This window comes from Xiphophorus maculatus, chromosome 12, assembly GCF_002775205.1.
Source record: "Xiphophorus maculatus strain JP 163 A chromosome 12, X_maculatus-5.0-male, whole genome shotgun sequence".
In the NCBI taxonomy this organism is placed as follows: Eukaryota; Metazoa; Chordata; class Actinopteri; order Cyprinodontiformes; family Poeciliidae; genus Xiphophorus; species Xiphophorus maculatus.
The window spans coordinates 16,025,171-16,046,835 of NC_036454.1; the positions used below are offsets into that span (position 1 = coordinate 16,025,171).

General features: G+C 37.4%; 1 protein-coding gene across 3 annotated transcripts in view; it reads left to right on the plus strand.

The window, feature by feature from the left end:
- bmpr1b (bone morphogenetic protein receptor type 1B) overlaps nt 1-21,665 on the plus strand; it is an 80,254-nt gene that overhangs the window by 4,410 nt on the left and 54,179 nt on the right. Inside the window, exons 1-2 of one of the 3 annotated variants that reach the window (XM_023344139.1) lie at nt 13,839-13,943; nt 16,387-16,458. The gene's annotated coding sequence lies outside the window, so the exon portion shown is untranslated. Of the gene's footprint in view, nt 1-13,838; nt 13,944-16,386; nt 16,459-19,695; nt 19,768-21,665 lie in introns of those variants that run through there. The other 2 variants (XM_023344138.1, XM_005794955.3) reach the window with 2 other exon arrangements.

The window sequence follows — 21,665 nt, forward strand, 5'->3', positions numbered from 1 at the left end:
TCAAGTGTCAGATTTTTGTGGGCTAGGGGGTTGCTATGCATGCAGCAATAGATATAAATTGTTTCAAGCTGTTGCCTACAGCATTAATTTTACAAGAAGTTCTTAATGATCAAGGTCAAGCCAAATGATGGAAAACCTATGATATAATTTTATTTAGTTTCTACAGCTTCTTCCTTTGAAATAGTTGAGAAAATATGTATTCAAATGTAGATTATTGTATAAAAATGAACACAACTAAAATAATGAATTTTCTAGCTGACCTTGGACATGATATATTGTTGTTGATTGCTGTGTCTTTAAATTAAATTCCCACACAAATGGTTAAATTTTTTGACTGCAAAACAATCTTTGCTTTATTTTCGTTGCGTTTGTCGGTAATTTTGGTCATTCTGTTTCTTATTGTTTAAGTTTTGGTATTTTCCGTGGTCGACCTTGAATCTTCTGCTGCAGCCATTTCCAGGTATGGAATGGGCCAGTGTTCGCCAGGATGATTCATGCCAACCATTAGTCAGTTCCTATCTGCCAGTGCGACGCTGTTGACGCATTGACTTTTCAAAACATGACCACCTGGATTCAGCCTAAAAAAGACCGAGAAGGACACAATCAGTTGTTAAACATAAAAACATTTCAAACAGTCTTGGAAAACAGAATGTACAAGTAATAGTTAAACAATTGGTTTATAAAATGTAATTTCAATTGTTCTTCGTAGACTATGTTGAAATTTAACAATTATTTCAATTAATTTTAGACTGTTCATGTAATTCTTGTCAGTGGGAATGAAATTTCAATGTTTGGGTGCAAAAAAAGGTGTACAAAATGGCAAAGGGTGTATTGACCCAGAGACTCTCCGGTCTTGTATGGCAAATGCCTTTCTGCTTTTTGCTATATTCTGTGACCTGCAAAATAATACTGAAGGGGACTCTCTTAAAAAAAGGCTTCTCTTTGCCTTTTTTTCTCTCTCTCCTTATTCACCTTCCCTCTCTGGATCTGACTTCTGCACAGATAAGCAGCAAATGTGCTGCTGCAGATGTACTGTTTTGTATCGCGTCATCAATACCCTCCTGGGTGAAATTGCATCCACGTTGCTCAGGCACACACCACCTTCCCATGAGACGTAAATTCATGATGGGCTCATCAATATGTTTTCTGAAGACGTAATTCCATATAAATTAAACTTGATTGGTACCAAATTGAATTTACCCTCTAAGATATTGAATCTGATGCAGATGAAATCCAATCTCGAGTGGGCCTGTTTCTTCACTTATGTGTCCTGTGGATTTCTACATATCCATCTAAAAAGGCAATTAGAATGTGAAGCAGGCCTCTGGGAGTCTTTAAACTGTGTCCCATGTCACAGTGTACATTATGGTATTACTTTATTGATATTGCCAGCCAGCAGAGAATGTGTTGTTGAAGAACATCTGTTGGTAAGATGACGCTTAAGCATGTATGATTTGTTTTTATTGCATTCTTTCCATTAAATTCAAAAATCTGCAACTTCAGAAAGATTAAGGTAAATGTAAGGAATAAGTCCAAGGAATGGTCTTTGATACTCCACATACTGTAGATATAGGGCTGCGGTTTTATAGATTCAATTGGGTGATCTATAAAAGCAGAGCTGAACAGATGGCCAGCACCTAATCAGCTCCATCAGATCGGGGGAAAAGCAACTGCAAAATATAGAGGTGGAGAGTCCAAGAGAGCCCAGATGTTCCTAACAGACCCCTATAGGTTTGAGGCCAAAAAGCCGTCAAGCAGATGACTATGCATTAAGTCACACAGACAACAATTATCACAAAAACACATGAACCTCTAAATTTCAACTGGCTTGGGAATTTCTTTGCCTAAGCAGTTCATATTTTTATTCATGGAAACTGATTATTTCTCTTTGGTTTTCAGTGATTTTTAAAACTATTTTTATTTACGCTTTTCATAAAAAAAAATGTGTTGCCTATACATAAGTATCACCTGCTTCCATTTTAAAAGTGATACAGGAGGAGCAGTGTTTTTACAAGCGGAGCCCCCATGAACCATGTCGGCTCAGCTACCTGAGGGGAAAAATCAGAGATCCCATCTTGATTAAATTTGTCTTTTGGGTAGAGATGCACGTTCACAAGCTTTGTGGGTGAGTCTATTTTTTTTCTATTTTTATTAAAGCTGTCTCTAGGCAATACTAATTTAATGCTTAACTGTATTCAGGATATGTTTAGTGAATAGTCAATAGCTACACAAACAGCATCTATGGGAGAGCAACGTCTGTAAAAGAGGATTTTACTTCTTTAAAACAAAGAAAATAATTTTTGAGTTGAGTGATTTATCTGTCCTTAGCATTTTATTGCTGAGTAACACAATTAGAAACAATAATCATTGCTAGCTGCATACCACATTTTTCTGGGAACACTGTTTGTTCCCTGAAAAATGTACTCTTTTTTTCAAATTTTCAGATTTTCAAAAAGCCACTAATATTTCACATTTAGCAGATCAGAAGAATAGATCTGAAAAATGCTTTATTGTCTTTCAAAGGGGAAATTCCTGGGCAAAGCAGCAATGTGACGAGCAATCAAAGGAAGTAGATTCACACCACTTTCTTTCTGCAGATGTTTGTTCCATCCCTAAACATATAAAAATGTTTTTATATTTTATATATGCAAAATATAAAAACATTATAAAGAACAACATACAGTAGTATAAGGGCCAAAATTCAACACAAATATGAAAAATAGTGTACCCCAATCCAATGTAATGTGCAACTGAACAGGTTAAATAAAAATGTACAAAATTTACTTGTGTATTTGAGCATTAACAGATAGATGATTTTGTAACAGCAAAAACTATGCAACTGCAGAGATGTGTAGATACCAGCAGAAAACTCATTCAGAACAAGTAAAACTGCAAGTACCAGCCTGTGTGTAAATACATTTTGAGTTTACTGGGAGCAGAGGTTGTAGTCTGACAGCTGCTGGGAGGAAGGATCTATGATAAAGCTCTTATGTGCACCAGGATGCAGCAGTCTGTTACTAAAGAAGCTCTCCGTTTCAGCAATGGCTTCCTGGATGGAGTGGAAGACGTTGTCCAACAGTGATAATGCTACAGTTGTTCTGTTGCCTTCTACCTGGAGGGAGAGGGAGCATCCTTCACAACGCTGGCTTTCCTGATGAGCTTGTCTTGCTCTGTTATGAGTTGACAGCTTCAGCTCCAGCTTGTTTCTGGATGGTGTTAAATTACAGCCCATAATCTTCACATTGCTTACCTGTGCAGCACCTCAGGAGCCTGGAGCTAATGCTATCTGGACCTGTAGTCTTTCACACCATGATCTTTTGCTGGTGTCTCCTCACCTGAATTGTAGAAAGGGACAATATGGAGGTGGAAGAGAGAAGCTATGGGATGGAGTCTTTCAAAATTAGATGTTTTTGCTGAGAGGTGTGAAGTCGTGAAAAGAGAAGCAGTCACAGAGGTAACAGCAGGGAAGACTGAGTTGAAGCAGGGGTTGGTGACTTCTCCAACCTATTAAAGAACTGATTGAAGTCATTAAGTCTCCCAGGGTGTGGGGGCTTGGTTTGTGGTCAGAGATAGTTTCCAGGCTCTTCCCAATCCCACAGATGTTACTCTGCTGCAGCTAGCCCATCTTTTTTCCATCCACTTTCTTTCTGCAGATGTTTTTTCCATCCCTAATTTTCTTTCTCAGTTCCTTCTGTACAACTTTGAATTCCTCCTTGTTTCCTGATCAAAAGGCTCTCTTCTTTTCCTTAAGGGGATCCTTTATGTCAGGGTTTATCCAGGGCTTATTGTTGGAGAAACACCATACCTTCCTGATGGGCATGGTGTTGTCCACACGGAAGTTAATTTAGTCTGTGATGCAGTTAGTGGTGCTGTCGATGTCCTTCCTATGGGGAACACGGCCCTTCCCACATATAGGAGCTGAAAGAGCCTGTCTCCACTGACCATCTCTTCACTGTTCATGTCACAGCTGGTTCTCTGTGCACAAAAGGTTTACAAACAGTCTGGGATTGAACAAAGTTGTGATCTGAGGACCTCGGAGAAAGGACAGGTGATGATCTATATGCCTCCTTGTTGTTGATACAATAAATTCAGCGCTTCATTATCTCTGGTGTGACAGCTGACATCCTGTGTGAAGATGAGGAGATTACAGGGCATAGAGACTAAAGTCCCTGAAATAAAGTCCCCAGAAAATCCTCTGAAAACAACTAAAAACTGAAAGCATGTAAAATGGTGGACCTTCAGCTGTTGTCAAGCTCACTGTCGTAACAGCTTAATTAACAGACAACATGCCTATATTGAAAATACACTGTGTTTTAAGGCACCAGATCAGTCCTTAAACTTTAAAAGCTGCATGTTGACTTTATGTCTGCACATTTGGTTAAAATTTATTTGGATTGGCTTATATTAAAATATTTTTATCAGATTGGATTAAGGACTTGAGTACAGCAAATAAGTTACATACACCTTTGATTGCATTCCCTCCCATTACCACATTACACTTCCCAAATTGCAATTCTAGAGAGTACACAACCTCACATGTTCCTCTAATTCTTTCAAACTTCATTTAAATTCTTCTCCTTTCTATAATTGTGTTCAAATCTACTTTTCTCTATTTTATTTTGGTCAGTTTCAGGAAAGAGGTATCTTTGTAGCAACAAAAGCTGCCCTAATGTTGGGGTTACATTAGTAAAAGATAAGGTAATAGTACGACAAAAGCCAAGTTGTCAGAGACTCCCTTTGTCCAAAGGGGAAACACAATAAAGAACACTGGGCTTTCTAGTGTTTCCCCTCGGTTCAGGTTCTAGCTAATCAGCAGTGCACACAGCCGTGACTGTTCTGTTCCAGGGGACTGGAGACGGAGTCAGGGAGGGGGTAGACAGGATGAGGGTCTGATTTGAAATGGCCACATAAGGGTGGAATGAGGTAAAGAGTGCATGTGTCTCTGACATGTGCTTCTGTGTCTTTTTTTTGCCAGGAGATACCCTCCAGGGGTCAAAGAGTGTTTTATTTGATTCTACATGTACATGGACAAATTTTACCAGAAGTACCGAGTCAGTTAATAAAGCAGAGTTAAGTGAGTTGTGTTTTTTGAGGTTGCGTTATAATCACTATCAGATGTCAGAGCAGAGGAGAGAGAGCAGGGAGAGAAAGAGGTGGTGTGTGTGTGTCTGAATGACAAGACAAAGACAGAAGAAAGCACATAGACAATGAAAACTAATATGACTTCCAAAGGATGTTAATATAGACTCTGCTAATAAATATATCATTTGCTTATGTGACACTAGCGCATGGCTTTTATTTAGGATTTATGTCTGAATAAATATGTCTAATACATGTGCTTATGTTTCCTTTACTAATTATATTTCATATTTCTTTATTCCTTATCTCCGTTTTTGTATATCACACGAATATATGGCAGAGCGTTCACTGTTCATAAGCAATTGTGACCTCAATATAGAAACTTGTGGGTGGTATGCTTAATTTTTGCTGCACATCAAGGTGTTTTGCAGCAATTGAGTGCTCAGGCTCTACCTCCATTAAGCAAGACTATGTTCTAATTACTGTCAGATGGTGGGCAGAGTCCTCGTGTCTGGAGCCATTTACGAGGCCTCTAGCCACCTGGAGGGGAAAAGGCAGGGAGGTGGGCAAAATCCACCCAAATAGGCTGTCCTTTGTTGTCTGAAAATGTGTAAGTTGGAAGTTACACAAGAGTTGTTCAACTCATAAATGTTTCTATGACAACTTATACTTTTTTGTTGGTAGAGTGTGAGATGTCATCATAGTTATATCGAAAAGAATCTTGAAACATCTGACGTTGGCTAAAACAACACCATCGCATTAATGCATTTATACAGAAAAAGCCAATGTGTTGGGCTTAACTGTCTGAGTACATAAAAGGCTGAGGTGCTTTCTGAAAGTATCAAGGTCAAACATATCTATTAATTTTGAATAAGTTTTATCTTAGAAATGTTTCTCGTTCACTTTCTGTTTTAGGATCATTTATGCTTTCCAAAAATAAAAATACATGTACACTCTTTAAATTTTATTGTGAAATTTGTTGAGCTACAGTGGCAGAGAGGTGTAAACACACAGCAAACAACAAAATGAGCTGATGCACACATGAATGGTGCAGTCTCCAAAAACAGACAAATACTCCACAGAAGTGCTACAATCCACTGGAGGGAGTCAACCAAAACATTTTATGGAATTAGACTTTCAGTAAAGACCGTAGATGTCAATATCTTAATGGTAAAGATGGGATGTCATAATTTAATGGGACGCCCTAAAGAAGTTGGAGGAAGATATGCTCGACTTTTTCAAACGCAGTGTCTTACGATATGTGGTAGTACCTGCACGAGACTCCCCCTAGTGGTCTGGACCAATCTTTTCATATTTGCAGTTTTTGCTACTTGAGGCTTTTCCCCTTTTGCTTGTATTTTCTGTGATTGTAGTGTTTTTGTTTGCATCTGTTTTGTTGAGTTTAGGTCTTGCATCAATATTCTGTGATTGCAAAGGTTCTTGTTTGCAGTATTTTCTCTTACTTTTGTATTTTGGAAATTACATCATTCATGTGTTTGCAGCGCTTTTTGCCATTTGCTGAGTGTTTGCACCTGTCGGCCACTTTATAGAGCACATCAAAAACGACATGCTCTCTGTGAATTCTTAGGTCAAATCTTTTTTCTGACCCAGCGCTAGTACATGTAATTAAGCGACGAGAACTTGCTCTCAATATATAGCATGACTTGTACTGCAGGAAATTAAGGCTAATCTGGAGGACTGTGGACAGTCTGTGGCTAAAAGGCATTCTCAAGGTGAACTGACTCTGAATTTAATGAGTAGGTTTGGCATGTGTGCAGGGATCTGCTGCTTCCCTTTTTAATGGTTTCTCTCCTCTGAAGTCTCTGCATTGTTTTTATATAATGTTAGGCCATAGTTTTTTCTGGTTGCTGTGTGTTGTTACTGTTTTCTAAATGAGTTGGAAGCTAGTGAGGAGGAAGCTAAAGCACAGACGTGCATGCACTTTTAAATGTCATGCTAAAATCACAGGGCCATAAAGTGTCCCGGCCTGGTCATCTACACAGTCTAAGTGTGTAACTTTTCCCCAATCAACATCAGAAAATGCTGGCAGTTTCCAGACAGCGGTCTCATGTAAATGGAGCCTTAAAGATAAGCTACCACATTGTTCTGTGGCAAAACACTAGCATTATTTTTTAACCACTGGTTTAGATATTTACTAAACAGGCATTTTTCATAGAAATCAACCTTAAATTATTAGATGTTCTGTTTTAAAACTGTCAGTGTAAAATTTTATTAATTTAAAGTTGAGTTTATATTGTGTTAAGATGTTAATAGAGACAGTTTCAAACAATAGACATAAATTTTACCTTGGAAAAAAAACGTCAGTGATTCCCTAAAAAGGAGCATGTGATGTCACACTTAGTATGCTTTGATGTGGTACTATGTATCAACGTGTTTGTTGTTTTTGAGCCATTACCAAAAAAAGAACAAAAGACAAAGAGAGAAAAGTATCTTCTAGCAAAGTGACTCAGGTTTCATGAGCAGATGATGTTTTGATCTTTGAGACATCCAACTCCATCAGTCAGCCTGTTCCTTTGCAAGTAGAAACACTCCCACATCACAGTTCATTGAGCAGAACACACTCATTTGGTTGAAGATGTCAAGAACTACACAATGAAACGCCCATAAAATCACAGTTCTTCTGAGGAACAAACACCTATTTTTCATTTTATAGTTCAAATAATTTTGGAATGATATTGTCTGAGTGTCTACGTACTATTAAACACACTAAATAGCATTCTGTCAGTGAGGATAAAATGTCAACAATTTAACCTTTCAATACAAACCTTGAGATTTTTATTTTAAATGGTTTTTTTCCTACTGTCATTAATTTAAATCTGTTTTATGATCCACTATTGTGGAATATTAAAATCTTTACAGAACACTTTTGAGACTTTTGAACAGTAAAACTGATATATGGATAAAATTAATAATTAAGATGGCAAAACAAATAGATTAAAAGCAAAATAATGGCTGTCCCATATGTATAGAAAAATTTACCACAAATGGACTGTGAAATCGTGTGTGTGTGCATGGTTGTCTGTCCTGTCTGTCTCTGTGTTGCCCTGCGACAGACTGGCGACTTGTCCAGGGTGACCCCGCCTCTCACCCGGAACGTTAGCTGGAGATAGGCACCAGCACCTCCTGACCCCACTAGGGACAAGGGTGTGGACGGACGGACGGACTGTGAAGTCTCACGTTCTTAGTGAAGCTTAGACATTTTTGAGTCTTTTTTGATTCACTGAGTGATCAAGATCTTTAAGGCACTGTGTGATAGTTAAAACTAAAATGTAAAAAATATAGCACTTTTACATACCACTGTTTGTTTGTTTTTAATATTAATTCCAAAATGTTTTTAATTCTTTTAAAAAGTCCACTGAAAATTTTGAAAAAACCCCACACATTTTAAATAAGTAAATAAATGCTTATCTTAATTAATATAAAGGCAATTAGAGTAAAAAATACATTACTGTCCAAAACAAAATGAAAATGTATCTTGCTGGGAGTCCTATGTACATAACATTAAATTAAAAAAAAAAGTTTAAGTTTTGCACTTTACATCTTACAAGTTGGTCGCATTGAAATGCAAAAATGTTAAAGAGTAAACAAGTGGGTAAGGTTTGTTAAACTAGTAGGTATAATAATTTGTTTCTTTATTTTAAGTTTCAAAGCATGCATGCAATAGAGACAAACACCTAGCACTGCTTCATGACTCCATACTGTACTTTTTTTACACCTCAAGGCGTGTTGGGTGGTCAAACAAATCATAGCAGTCCTTGACAAGTGCATGTCAGACAAAATTAGTCTAAAACAGTCAACCTTATCTGGCCTTCAACGCCAGCAGGGGTGGTCTGCAGATGCTTTGACGCTGACTGACAGAGGCAAAGGGTCGAAAATAAATGGCAATATTAGGTTATGGCATATTGAGTTGCTTATTTATTAGATATGTGACAGGGACCAAACTTATAACCAAACATAACCCAGAGAGTAAATGATAGGCAAAATTATTTATGTAGGCTTTGTGGTTTTATCATGGAATGTAAAGTTACTAAGGTGGGAGAAGCACTGCATAAGCATATAAAGCATATAAAAATTATTTAGGGGTTTATGTTTAAAGATTTTCTTTATATTGTCATTGATAAAAGTTGTTTTATAAATACTTTTCAGCAATGTAGAGACATATTACAGTTGTTGTTATAAAGTCAAGGCAAATGTTCTAAGTTTGAAATTACCCAGCATTGGTGTAGTATTTATTATATTTTTAAACATAATTTTTCAACATTAGAGGCCTTTGTTGACAGTCACCAGACAGAAAATAGTCAAGTAGAGAAGTAGGGGTCAGACATGCAGGAAAGGTTTCAGGGTCAGGAATCAAGCCCTGGACAGATGCAATGAGGACTAGCCTCTGTTATTGGGCACTCGCTCTGTCTCTACACCACAGAATCCTCTAATGTTTTAGTTTTATGGGTGAATTTTAATGAGCAGGTCCATTTTTATGTGAAAACAACTTAAGCTTAGAAACCTAAATGGTGTCTTCTCCATCTCTTGCTTTATAAATGTTAACATTTTGACTTTTCAGGATCTTTTAGTACATGTTAAAAGATCCAAGGGCAGTATTTACTCTCACAGAGTCTTGTCTGGTTTAAATACAAAACTTGTGTTTACATTGACATTGTCTGTCAGAACTAGACACAATATAGATTCAAAGAGAACAGACCCAGTTTAATGTATGTACTTAGATACAAATAAGCCACTCATCCTGCAATGATTGAACTTCAGTTCATAAAATTGAAATAATCTATACGCTATTCCCCCATCTCACTCTAAATTGGGCTTTCTTCAGTTTTGGTACAATGTTGATTTAGTATTTGTGAGAGCTGCAGCGTGTTGGGGTTCCACAGTCTGGACATTCTGCACTGGCTGCACTGCTGGGTGACATGCTATATAAATTCAACTTGTATGATTGCTTGTGTGTGTTTTTTACAATGTGGGTGGGGTCTATGTGTGTGTTCTAGTGAATGTGGGTGTGCGTGAGAGAGCGAGCAAGAGCAAGAAACCAGTTAACAGAAGTTCCTCAGTGATGTTATGTGTGAGTGCAGGGTAAAAGGCCAGGTATGCTGAGTGACTGCCACATCACCCATAAGCATGAATCAATCTTCTGTTCAGACATTTAGTTATTTACAGGCTCACATGAATTTGATCATGTGTTTTCTTGTAATGGTTTTCTAGAATTTCCTAAAGCTTCTGAGGCAGCACTGTTTCACTGGACAAGACTGGTTAGTGTCTGCAGCTGAGAATGAGGAAAAAAATACAAAAATTAAGAATGGAGGACCAATAATCATTCTGAATTTTACAATATTATAAATGCAGTAATTTTGCTTTTGTAATCCATGTTATGTGTTTTTCCCTTTACATTGACTTATAATAATTATAGCCTCAATAAATTAGACTGAATTAGGCATATATGTTTTGCCACAAAAGGCTTGAGGATGTTCCATGGACCTAGTGATCGACAGAACCACAAAAACTCTAACATTTGCGGCATGCACAACAATTGCAACTGAATCTAATGTCACATTTCCTACTGCATTGTGGCTAATGTGTTGTGTGTGTCAAACAAGATCTGTGAATGAGAGTCACATGGTGTGTGAATAAAGATGAGCTGCATGAGACTTTTTACAGGAATGACAGATCGTAGGACTGAGCCTTGGTGTTTTTACTAAAGGCTGCATTAAAGCTACAGTAAGGTAGTCTTTATTGACATCAAAATAAGGTCAACTCTTTCATAGCATGGAAAGGCCAAAACATATATTTGCACTAAGATGACGGATTGCTTCACACATTTTTGAATGTCTTAAATTGCACATAATCTCTTCTGCATTACTATTATTACTTTATATTTGTTTGTCTGAAATGGGTCAGTTTGGAAATTGAGACCTCATATCTCAATGAGATTTCTTGTGTCCAAAGCTCAAATAGTTAAAACAAGTAATGAATTAGAAAACTGTATTACTAAAAGGATATCCCTAAGACTGTAGCAGGAATCTTAGAGGAGAAAATTGGTCAAGTTGTATCTTAGTTGTATCTACATTCATTATATATCCTGGGTAAAGGTCGGTCTTAAAAGATAGAAGTAAAAATGTTGCTTAAAAAAGCAAAATCATGTTTATGCTTATTTCTTACATTCACTGTAACTTCATCAGAAAATTGTCCGCTTATCACTTGTACTGCTCTCTCCATCCTTCTATCCATCTCTGTTAATTGTTTGACAACAGCATCTAAGTGGTATCAAAAAGCAACACATCACCATTCATTAGGCAAGTTATGTAGATGATTTGACACAAGGTCAGAATCACTTTACCCCAAAAATATAGAACAAATAAACTTTTCACACACTACTTTGAGACTGATTGTAGCAGCGCTGTCAGAGTTATAGCCAGGTGCTGTAATATGTTGTGGAGCTTGATACGGTCACCATGGAAACCCTGAGTTGTTGAACGCTGGAACAGGTCCAGGATGCAGTGTTAAAAACTAAACATTATTTCAGCTTGTGGAAAAAAACATATATGAAAAATATCTCCCTCCTGTTATGCCACTGAGACAAGAAACCCGTTTTAAAAATCCTTGTGGATATTGCTAGACAATAATGATATCAGCAGTGTTTGCTTAAGAAAGTAATTTTTAGCATAAAACTGCTTTGAAGGCAATGCTTCTATTGTCCTGGTGATAATAAATATTTCACTGCATTGTAATTTTTAAGCTTTTTTTTTTCAAAAAAAAAAAAAAGAAACATTCTCATAAACCTTCAGTGACACTTATAAGCAAATCTAGACCTCAATGCATTGCTCACAAACCAAACAAGAATTTAGGAGCTGCCTGTCCTGCAAGAGAGGAAAAATACACACACTGGCAAAGATTTATGGGAAATCATAATGTGTAATTGTATATAGCTGAGAACATTTTGGTAATTTACAGCCAAATCTCAAAGTACTATTGCTGCATAGTGAAAAAGTTTACTACCACATTGATTTAAAGGGTTGCAGGAGGGAGGTAAATTTGACTTTGAAACATAGCTGTATCTGACGCCTTGAAACTAGCCTCTGTCTCTTTAAAAAACCCCTACTCTTTCCAACACTCTCCCTTCAGCACGTCATCACAACCATGCTTCTACATGCTTTCCAATTATGTAGTTTACAGCCTTTGTTTGGAGTGTTGTAGTTTATCTGATGAACTCAACTGTCACACAAATTCAAAAGGTGTTTGGGAATTGCTGCTGCCACTAGTCTGGAGGGGTTGTGTGGGAGGGATGTGGGGGAGAGGTGCTCTGTGTGGCTGGAGCTTGGCTGACGACTGCAGCTCCAAGGAGGAGCTTTGGCTAAATAGGTGGCGCATTTTATTAGTGGGCATTAAGGCATTGCTGCCATGGGAGATTCAAAGATTCCTCAGACATGTGTCAATGAATCAAAGCCACACTCTGGGTATGTGTTTGATGAGGGAATGACATTCTAACATGATTTAAAGCTCAACAAAGTTAACTTTGCATAATAATGTACCCGCTGCAGAAGTTATTTTGTACCAGAAGTACAAAGTAACTGTCAATTTGGTTTAATCAGGGTTAATAATTTTGCATTTATTATCAGGCTGAAATGGGGATTTAAACATGATGTGTCCACCATAAGCATAACTGGGTTTAGTGTTTACCCTAATCATTAGCTCCGTGTGTTGACAATTAACATACACCTTGCGGTTGTTTTTTTTTTTTAATTTGTCTGTATCCACAAGCTTCAGTCTGCATCTAACATGAGTGTATCTAATATTCTCTTATATTACCCAAATTACATTACTGATGCATCATCTTCTATCACAATAGATCATGAAACACTTTGAAGGACATATGTGGCTTTAGAATATCTGCACAAGACTTTTCATTGCAAGCTGTTGGATTTCTCCAGTCATCCGATCCGTCCATGTTTTTGTTGCCTATTGTAAAGCTGAAAGCGAGTTGACAGATTGTAGTAACTAAGTGAAAGAAAGGATTGGGGTAGTAATCTGTCTCACTGATCCTTTTTGAAAGAACCAACTGTTTGGGATACAGCCATGACATGTCTGCTCCTGAAGGCTGACCTGTAAGCTGATACCTCTAGTGGCATTTTCTGCCATCGCCGCAACTCGGATCAGACAAAGCTATCCAACACATTTGGTACCATAGCTGGTTCTAAAGGTTGTTTATATCAGCTGTTTAAAAAAAATGTATTCATTATCTTACTTGTATTTCTATTACTTTTCAGTGTAGCCTTTTGGCAAGACATTTTCTGTCTATGTGTTACTTTTCTCTGCTGGTCAGGTCAGGTTAAGCCAGGGGTCAGCAACCCGCGGCTCCAGAGCCGCTTGCGGCTTTTTAGAGCTGCCCTAGTGGCTCTCTGGAGCTTTTTAAAAAATGTTTGAAAATGGAAAAAGATTTTGAAATTTTTTTTTTGATTTAATATGGTTTCTGTAGGAGGACAAACATGACACAATCATTCTTAACGTTTTCCAATGCTATAAAAATGTGTAGAATAAATATTAAATTTCAACTTTTCTGTCAAGATTTGCATCATAGCCTGTGATGCGTTTCTTTCAGATGGGCGGGGTGCGAGGCAGGTGGCTGTTGTAAACAAACCAACGGGTGTGTGGTGGGCCATGGATAGCAAAGGGGAAAAGAGAAAAATAGCCGAGAAGAGATTCTACAATTCTTGGACCGAATCATTTGCATTCATTGCCAATGCGGGAAGGATTACATGAATGTTTGCTCTGTAGCGAGAAGTTGTCAAATAACGAAAAGAGTACCATACTTTCCGGACTATAGAGCATACCTTACTATATTTGTAAGTACCTTACAAGTTGTTTTGAAAATAACTCATAAGTCGCACCGGGCTATAAGCCACATGGTTCAAAGCGTGGGGACAAAGTAGCAGCTTATAGTCTGAAAAATACGTTAATGTGCAAAGACATTTTCAGGGAAATGAAACGCTGCCGCGTCAAGATACACTTAGCGATATTATTGTGTTTTGTTGCACAAGTCCGAGGATGGCTGCGTGTCAAAAGAGAAGAAGATGCTGCTATGTCTTACCATTGCACTGACTTGCTTGGCATTTGCACAGAAATCAAACTTAAACTGTATTAATTTAATTTTATATACCTTACATTTTCAAAAGGCTGCTGTTTTATTTTATAACTACAGGTTTCATTTTATTGCACTCCGTTTGCCCAGATAAGGGGCACGTTATGCACGTTCCATTTAGTTGTTTTTTTCGGTCACACACTTTACGGTGATTATTTACAAAGAGCGATTGTCGTTATGCAAACTGCATTTTGGAGCAGATTTCCCGAGTTCCAAAAAGAAAAAAAATTACCCTTTCCCTGTCGATCTTCATAATAAAAATGACATCAAAAATCAGATTCCTTTATTGCATTTCTTTAATTTTATCAATGCAACAAAACACAATACATTAATATTGTAACAGAAGGTAAACTTAAAGCACCATTGTATAACAGAGTCATGTGGTGCGTCATTTTCCTGGCTTAACTTGATCTGACCTGCAGAGAAAAGTAACAAACACAGACAAATGTCTTGCCAAAAGTCTACACTGAAAAGTAATAGAAATACAAGTAAGATAATGAATAGACGCACAGCAGGGAAAATAAACATTTAATAATGAATGCTAATTATGTATACACTTAGTCATTTTGATAATAGGCTAATATAGATAATATAAACATTTAAAGCTTATTTTGCCTTCATTATAAATCTTATATAAGGCTTTTAAGTTTTTGCGGCTCCAGACAGATTTGATTTTTGTTTTTTTGATCCAAAATGGCTCTTTCAACATGTTGGGTTGTCGACCCCTGGGTTAAGCAGTAAAAAGATAGAATTACTTTGTTTAAGATCTTCTAGTATAAACAAAGATTGACTTGTTCATTTCTGTGTAATGCAGGACCTGGTAGATACCTTCAGTCTAAGCTATGCAACAATTTTCCTTGATACTGATATCTTCAAGTTTTAGATTAATCTAAGTTGATATACAGTCTGAGTTCACCCTCTTTTAAACAAATGTTCTCTGTCCTTGGAGCAGAACTGCTGCCAAGATTAATCTGTGTATTTAATTTTATCCAGTAAATCTCCCTTTCTTCTTGAAGTCAAGTTTGATGTGTCAGTTGTTATCTTTTCTAAGTTTGCCATCAAACTTATGTTTTTTTTTTTTTAAATAAGTGTAACATTTTAAAATTAATCAGTATTTTTGTCTTAATTTACTCAAGGTTCATGTTCTGTGTGGTGATTATTAAAGCATGGCAGGTTTTACGACTCCCAGGATTAGATTTCATTGCAACTATGTGAGCTAAAAGAATCATTATCCTGGACGTTTTTGACCCACAGCAATTACTAGTGTCATTTTCTTCATCGTTAACTGGATGACACTTTTACAAGGGTAAATGTATGGCTTTTCTTTTTTCCCCCTTAACTAGTTGTGGTTTCAACGATGTATTAAAATCTGTAGAGGCTTTGATTTATGTAAGATCTGCTTATTTTAACACCTAGCGTGAATTAACCCCTTTGTCAAATTGTGGTTCTGACTACAGGCTATTACATTAGCAACATACCACAGACAGGGACACAACTCACACACGCACACGCACACAGTGGACTGGTTTATAGGGTGCCAATAAAAAGCAACGCTGTGCGAAATGAATCCAATGTGAATTACAGTTTTTCTAAAGCTGTGTTTTCTTAGAGATGAAGAAATGGACCCGCCCAGAGAGTTATGGTTATTGAAGGAATTTAGAGTTGAGCTTATTTTTCCAATTCCACAGGTGGGAATCTGTTAGGCCTGACCCTTCACTCACTTTATCCTTTCTAATGAATTTGGAGTCCAAAAACTGCAATAATTTTTTCTTTGGATATTATGATTTACACCAAAAGCACGCAAAATATACCCGTTAGGTTAATTGTTGATTCTACGTTGCACTTGGTGTTAGCATGGATGGTTGTTGGCCTTGAGATGTTCCGGGTGTGCACTGCGTCATCTGTTGAATGCCAGTATAGACTACAGCTCCTCTGTGACCTTGAACAGGATTACGTGGCTACAGTAAATGAGTGAGGGAGTTAAGACTGATTTGAAAGAGACCAGCTGTGTTACTTGTTACAGTAGGAATCATGTTTATGTTCTTTTCAGTTTCTTTTTTTTTCAGAAGTAATGGCTGCATGAAAGCTACAGTTTGTTCACAAAAGCCTTGTGTAATTTCTCCCAATTGTTGTGACATTGTGTGCAGGTATTGTTCAGCTGCATGACCAAACTCTTCTGTGTAACTTGAACCTAGCCAACGTCAACCCATCACTTCCAGGTAAGAAGAAAATGTATTGTATGCAAGGACATTTTATTTGATCAGCACATTTAAGTAGAATTCATAATACCAAGAATGCTGAACATAATTTATAAAAACTTTAAAAAATAAATAGGAAAATTAAACTAAAGCGAATATCACACACCAAGAAACAGTTGTGCAACAAATGAACAATTTGGGAGAATAAGAGTCCCAGTACCAAGGCATCACTTTTACTACCACTATGAACAGAAAAGACAATTCAGGAAAGGAACAAGACAACATCGAAAGCTCTGCTTTCTCTGCACATTTTTACTTTCAGAAGGCATAGGATAAATTGTATTGGTCAGTAAAACAGAAAATATTGACCAAAGTTACATATTTTTTGGAATGGAGGTGAATAGAAAAAAATATTTTAAGTTCTTTGAAATGAAAACGTAATTAATGAACATAATCCTTTTTCACTGCTTATTTGATAATGTCTTAAAATGTGCATGTAACATCTTTCCAATATAAAATCAATGTAGCATGAAAAACAAAATCTCTCTGAAAGCAGAAGAATAAATAGATTTTACAGATTTACTGACTGCTGTACTTTTCTATTAAATTGTTGCTCTGTGTAAATGCTCTTTGCACGTTCCATTTTGTAATGCATTACTATCATGGAAGATTTTGGGCTTTAGTCACACTTCATTACTGAGGTAACTGGAGAAGTTTATTTCCATGATGTAAAATACCACCTGACGCATTCACAAACACACATGTGGTGAAAGAAATGTGCATGTGAACTTGCATGTGTAGTCTCAGGTGTGCTGAGAACAGCATCTTTCAGCATGACGAGGCTCTAACCTGAAAACAACTGGGGGGTGAGGAGCAGGGCCAGTGTAATGATGTGTAAATGTAAATAAGAGAGATGAGGGAAGGTGCTGCTAGTGAGTTCATGAAAAGACTTGAAAAAAACCTTTCCAGTTGTTTCCATTGCATGTGACTCCAAGGACTCCTGCTGTGTAGATGTTGCTATGAGCCAATCTGGACACAAACCTTCTGTTTAACTGATATGTAGGTATGTTTCTACTGTTTATTGCTCCAGCAGCTATAAACTATTATTTTTCTAGTTAAACAAGCACAAAATTTTGTAGCCTGAAGTTAATTAAAACAGTTATATGATTAAAAAAATATTATAGGTTTTGTCTGTTCTGTCTCAAAAGATGAAAAAGACAACTGGTCAAAACAGGAATCACAACCATAATCAATGGATAAATGATATAATAAAATAATATTATGAAACTTAAAAAAAGTTTGGCTGTTTATGATTGTACTTATCAAAAACATTGAACTGGTTGAGATGATAAAATTATATGCAGTAGATAAGTGCTTGAAGCTTTTTTTTCTTTTTCTTTTTTTTTTTAAACAGAAAATAAAAAAATTTTTAAGTAAATGAAAATACAAGGATGATTTGGGAAGATATTTTTCTCTTAGGGCCACATAATCCACTGTGATTGTTGTCCAGGGCTGGACCATTGAACTAACACAACTTTTCCAAGTATTTACAACTTTACATTTGTTATTTGTAAAATGAGATGCAATTTCTTAATTTCATTCATTGCTACAAAGATCCTCATAGAATGGCAAGCTATTGAAAATAAAAACCTGCTTGCCAAAATGAAAGGAGCCCATTCAGACAGGTCAACAGAATTAACACTTTATGGATGTGTAATTTCAATTTTTAAGAAAGCAGCCATTAAATGTTTATTTTTTTTTTACTTTGACAGTCATTGATGGACTTCAGATTCCTACATTGAGAAATGAAAGGCAAATTTCTGATTACAGCGTTCTTATCAATTTGAACTAACTTTATTTTATTTAAAAGTTGACCCCAAAATTGACAAAATTATCCAAATTGTGTTTGTATGTTAGTTGAAGAACATTTGTTCATACTGCTGCTTCAGCAAACCTTTGCCCTTCAGCAGCAGTGCAAAGTAGTTTGTGTCCCAACACTCTAAGCAGAAGTCTTTGTGATTATCCCTGTTTGGGATTGAACAGACTTCTAAATAAATTGCTGCAGCTCCCAAGTTTTACCAGAAAGGAACTGTATTCACAGCTGTACAGTCAGGACTCGAGTGAAAGCAGAATGCACGATTGGTTGGAAGTGTTGTGTTCTACGGTGGCCGACAGGTGCAAATGCGCAGCAAAAGAGAAAACATGCAAACAAAAAAGAAGACACCCCCGAATGAAATGCAGCAAATAAAAAGAGAGACGCAAACACCCCCGAATGAAATGCAGCAAATAAAAAGAGAGACGCAAACACCCCCGAATGAAATGCAGCAAATAAAAAGAGAGACGCAAACACCCCCGAATGAAATGCAGCAAATAAAAAGTGAGACGCAAACACCCCCGAATGAAATGCAGCAAATAAAAAGTGTTGAAAACGGAAGTGCTCCAGACCACTAGGGGGAGTCAAAGAAAATAGTATTCATTTCTATGGGACCAGATGCAAGATTCAGAGAAAGAAATTTGAAAGAAAGTAAAGGTATCTCTCTGAATCTTGCATCTGGAAAGTGTGATTATTGTGAGAAGTCTGAAACAATAGAGCATGTTATTTTAGAGTGTTGTAAGTATGAAGAAGAGAGAAGATGCATGCTGAGAGAGTGTGTAGGTATTAAAGAAAGGTTTAATTTAATAGAATTTTTGAGGAGAGATTTCGGGAGTAGACATATTCAAATAATTATTCGGTATCTTAAAAAAACAAAGCTATTTCATAGGATATGAGTAGAGCAAGTTGGGTGTGAGTGTGTAAAGAATATCAAAGAGGGGTATATAAAGCTATAAGCAAGTTGGATAATATAAGCAGGTGTGTATGTGTGGGGGTATGTTTAATCAGGAGTTAATGGAGGGAAAAGGTAGAAAGTGAAAGTTTATAGACCATCTCGAACCACACTCCATACTGGTAAGTGGCGGTAATGCTACTGTAAGTTTGTTGCCAACCGCCAATAAATACCAAGAAGAAGAAGAAGAAGAAGAATCTTGCATCTGGTCCCATAGAAATGAATACTATTTTCTTTGACTCCCCCTAGTGGTCTGGAGCACTTCCGTTTTCAACACTTTTTATTTGCTGCATTTCATTCGGGGGTGTTTGCGTCTCTCTTTTTGTTTGCTGCATTTCATTCGGGGGTGTTTGCGTCTCTCTTTTTATTTGCTGCATTTCATTCGGGGGTGTCTTCTTTTTTGTTTGCATGTTTTCTCTTTTGCTGCGCATTTGCACCTGTCGGCCACCGTAGTGTTCACTTCTAAAACTGCAGTAATGTGGTTAAAGGCGAAGCTTAGCTGCAGGTAATGGCTTTTATAAATGGTATTATGTCTCATTTACATTTTCACATTACTGATCCTCCCTCTGAGTCTTCTCACTCTTCATATGTGCACACTAAAATGTTTGACTAAAACATGTCTGCTCTGACCTTGAGGGTGTTAGCAGTGTTGACGTTTGTTTGGAAGGCGATTCAGTTCTTCAGACTGCTGCCAGGTCGCATGGGTTGAGATCAAAAGAAATAATTTCTTCCTGGGTGACGCTGAGAGAGCTTTGTGTTTATTCTAAAACTGACTGTCTCAATGTTAGTGTTTCTGTCTATCTTTGGTTTTGACTCCCTTCCTTGCTGTGTTGCCCACCTATGTGTGCTGTTGTCTGCACAGCTGTCTTTTTGTGACTCGTGCCTAACATTTGAATTCGAGTTAATGTTTTATTTTTTACCTCTCTGAGGTGACCTGAAGTTGTGTAGCTTAGCTTTAGGAAGACAAAGAAAAAAAATGGGAGGTTTTTATTTTAGAGGTAGACTGTGAACATTTATTTTTATATTACACTGTCAACCCTGTGTAGATTAATATGGACTGACAGCATCTGGAAAATCTTGTGATTTTCAATTGAAGGCAAGTTTGCAGGAACTGCTGATTGCTCAATTTCTCTCTATTTGTTTGGCTTAGGAACACCTCTTTAAACCACAGCCAGCTCAAAATCTTTGCAAAACATGCAAAGTTGGTCTTTGTGGTTTGGAGTGTTTTGCACCTGTCTCTCATAATTCATTGTGTTCATTTTAACACAACAAGTCTGGTCAGGATGAAGTGATTTGTGCTTTTCATTTCTGGCAGCAAAACAGGCTGTTTAACACCACACAGGTGGAGAGCAGAAACACAATATGAGGTCATGTGAACTAAGTTACAGTACTGAAAAAATCCTGTGCACACAATGTATAAAAATGACATTTCTTTAAACTTACAACATGATTAATTTAGTAATAGTTTGACTGCCCTGTCATTAGGTAGGATGCTCCAAGTTGTGCCTGCAGAACTGAGGAATTCATGTACTTGGATAGTTGCGAGGTCCCTCCACTCCCCCAGGGATGTGTTTTGTTTTGCTGTTCTCCACTGCAGTTAGATGAATGGACACATGGAGAGCTGGGGGAGGAGGAGACCATTGGACATGTTAAAGGACACCTGTGGGGCTTTGTGGGGCCTCCTCATGATGGACGTGGTTCCGCTTCAGGTGGCAGTAATTTCTCTAAGCCGTTGGGGAGGAGCAGTGCAGTGGCATTTTGTGCCTGTGTGTGCATGCACTTACCATTTGCTGGTCAGTCAGAAAGACAGACACCCAGATAAATGGATTATTGTTTCTCTTATTGGTGAATTTTGCAGGGTCTGCATAGCATTCACTGTGTGTTAGCCGTGGACTTCCACATATTCACAGATGAGGAAGCCGTGAGAACTTTATTGGTTATTCTAGAAGATCGGCCTATGACATTTAATAACAAGCTCGTCTGAAGCAACATGTGATCCTCCGCAGTATCAGGGAAACAGATGAGGCCCTGAACCAGTAAAGCACAACTTCACTTACACAGACACACAAGCCGGCACACATTTGCCTCTAACTCAGCCTTCAACAATAGCACATTTGTCCAACAGCTGATCTCCATATGATAAGGGATAAAAGAATATTAGGCAGAACACCCACACACACGCACGATTATGTCCACAGATGGTTATCGTATTTACATAATCATTAGTTGTGGGTGAAACTCTGTCACGATCTGTGTGGTGTTCCCTGTGGTATTAAAAGCAATTACTGTTTCAAAGATAGAATTGTTCACACATATATAGTGCACATATGCGAATGTATGCATGTGAATAGAGGAATTCAGCCAAGTACTGGGGAGCAATAAAGTTGCCATTACTAAGAGGCC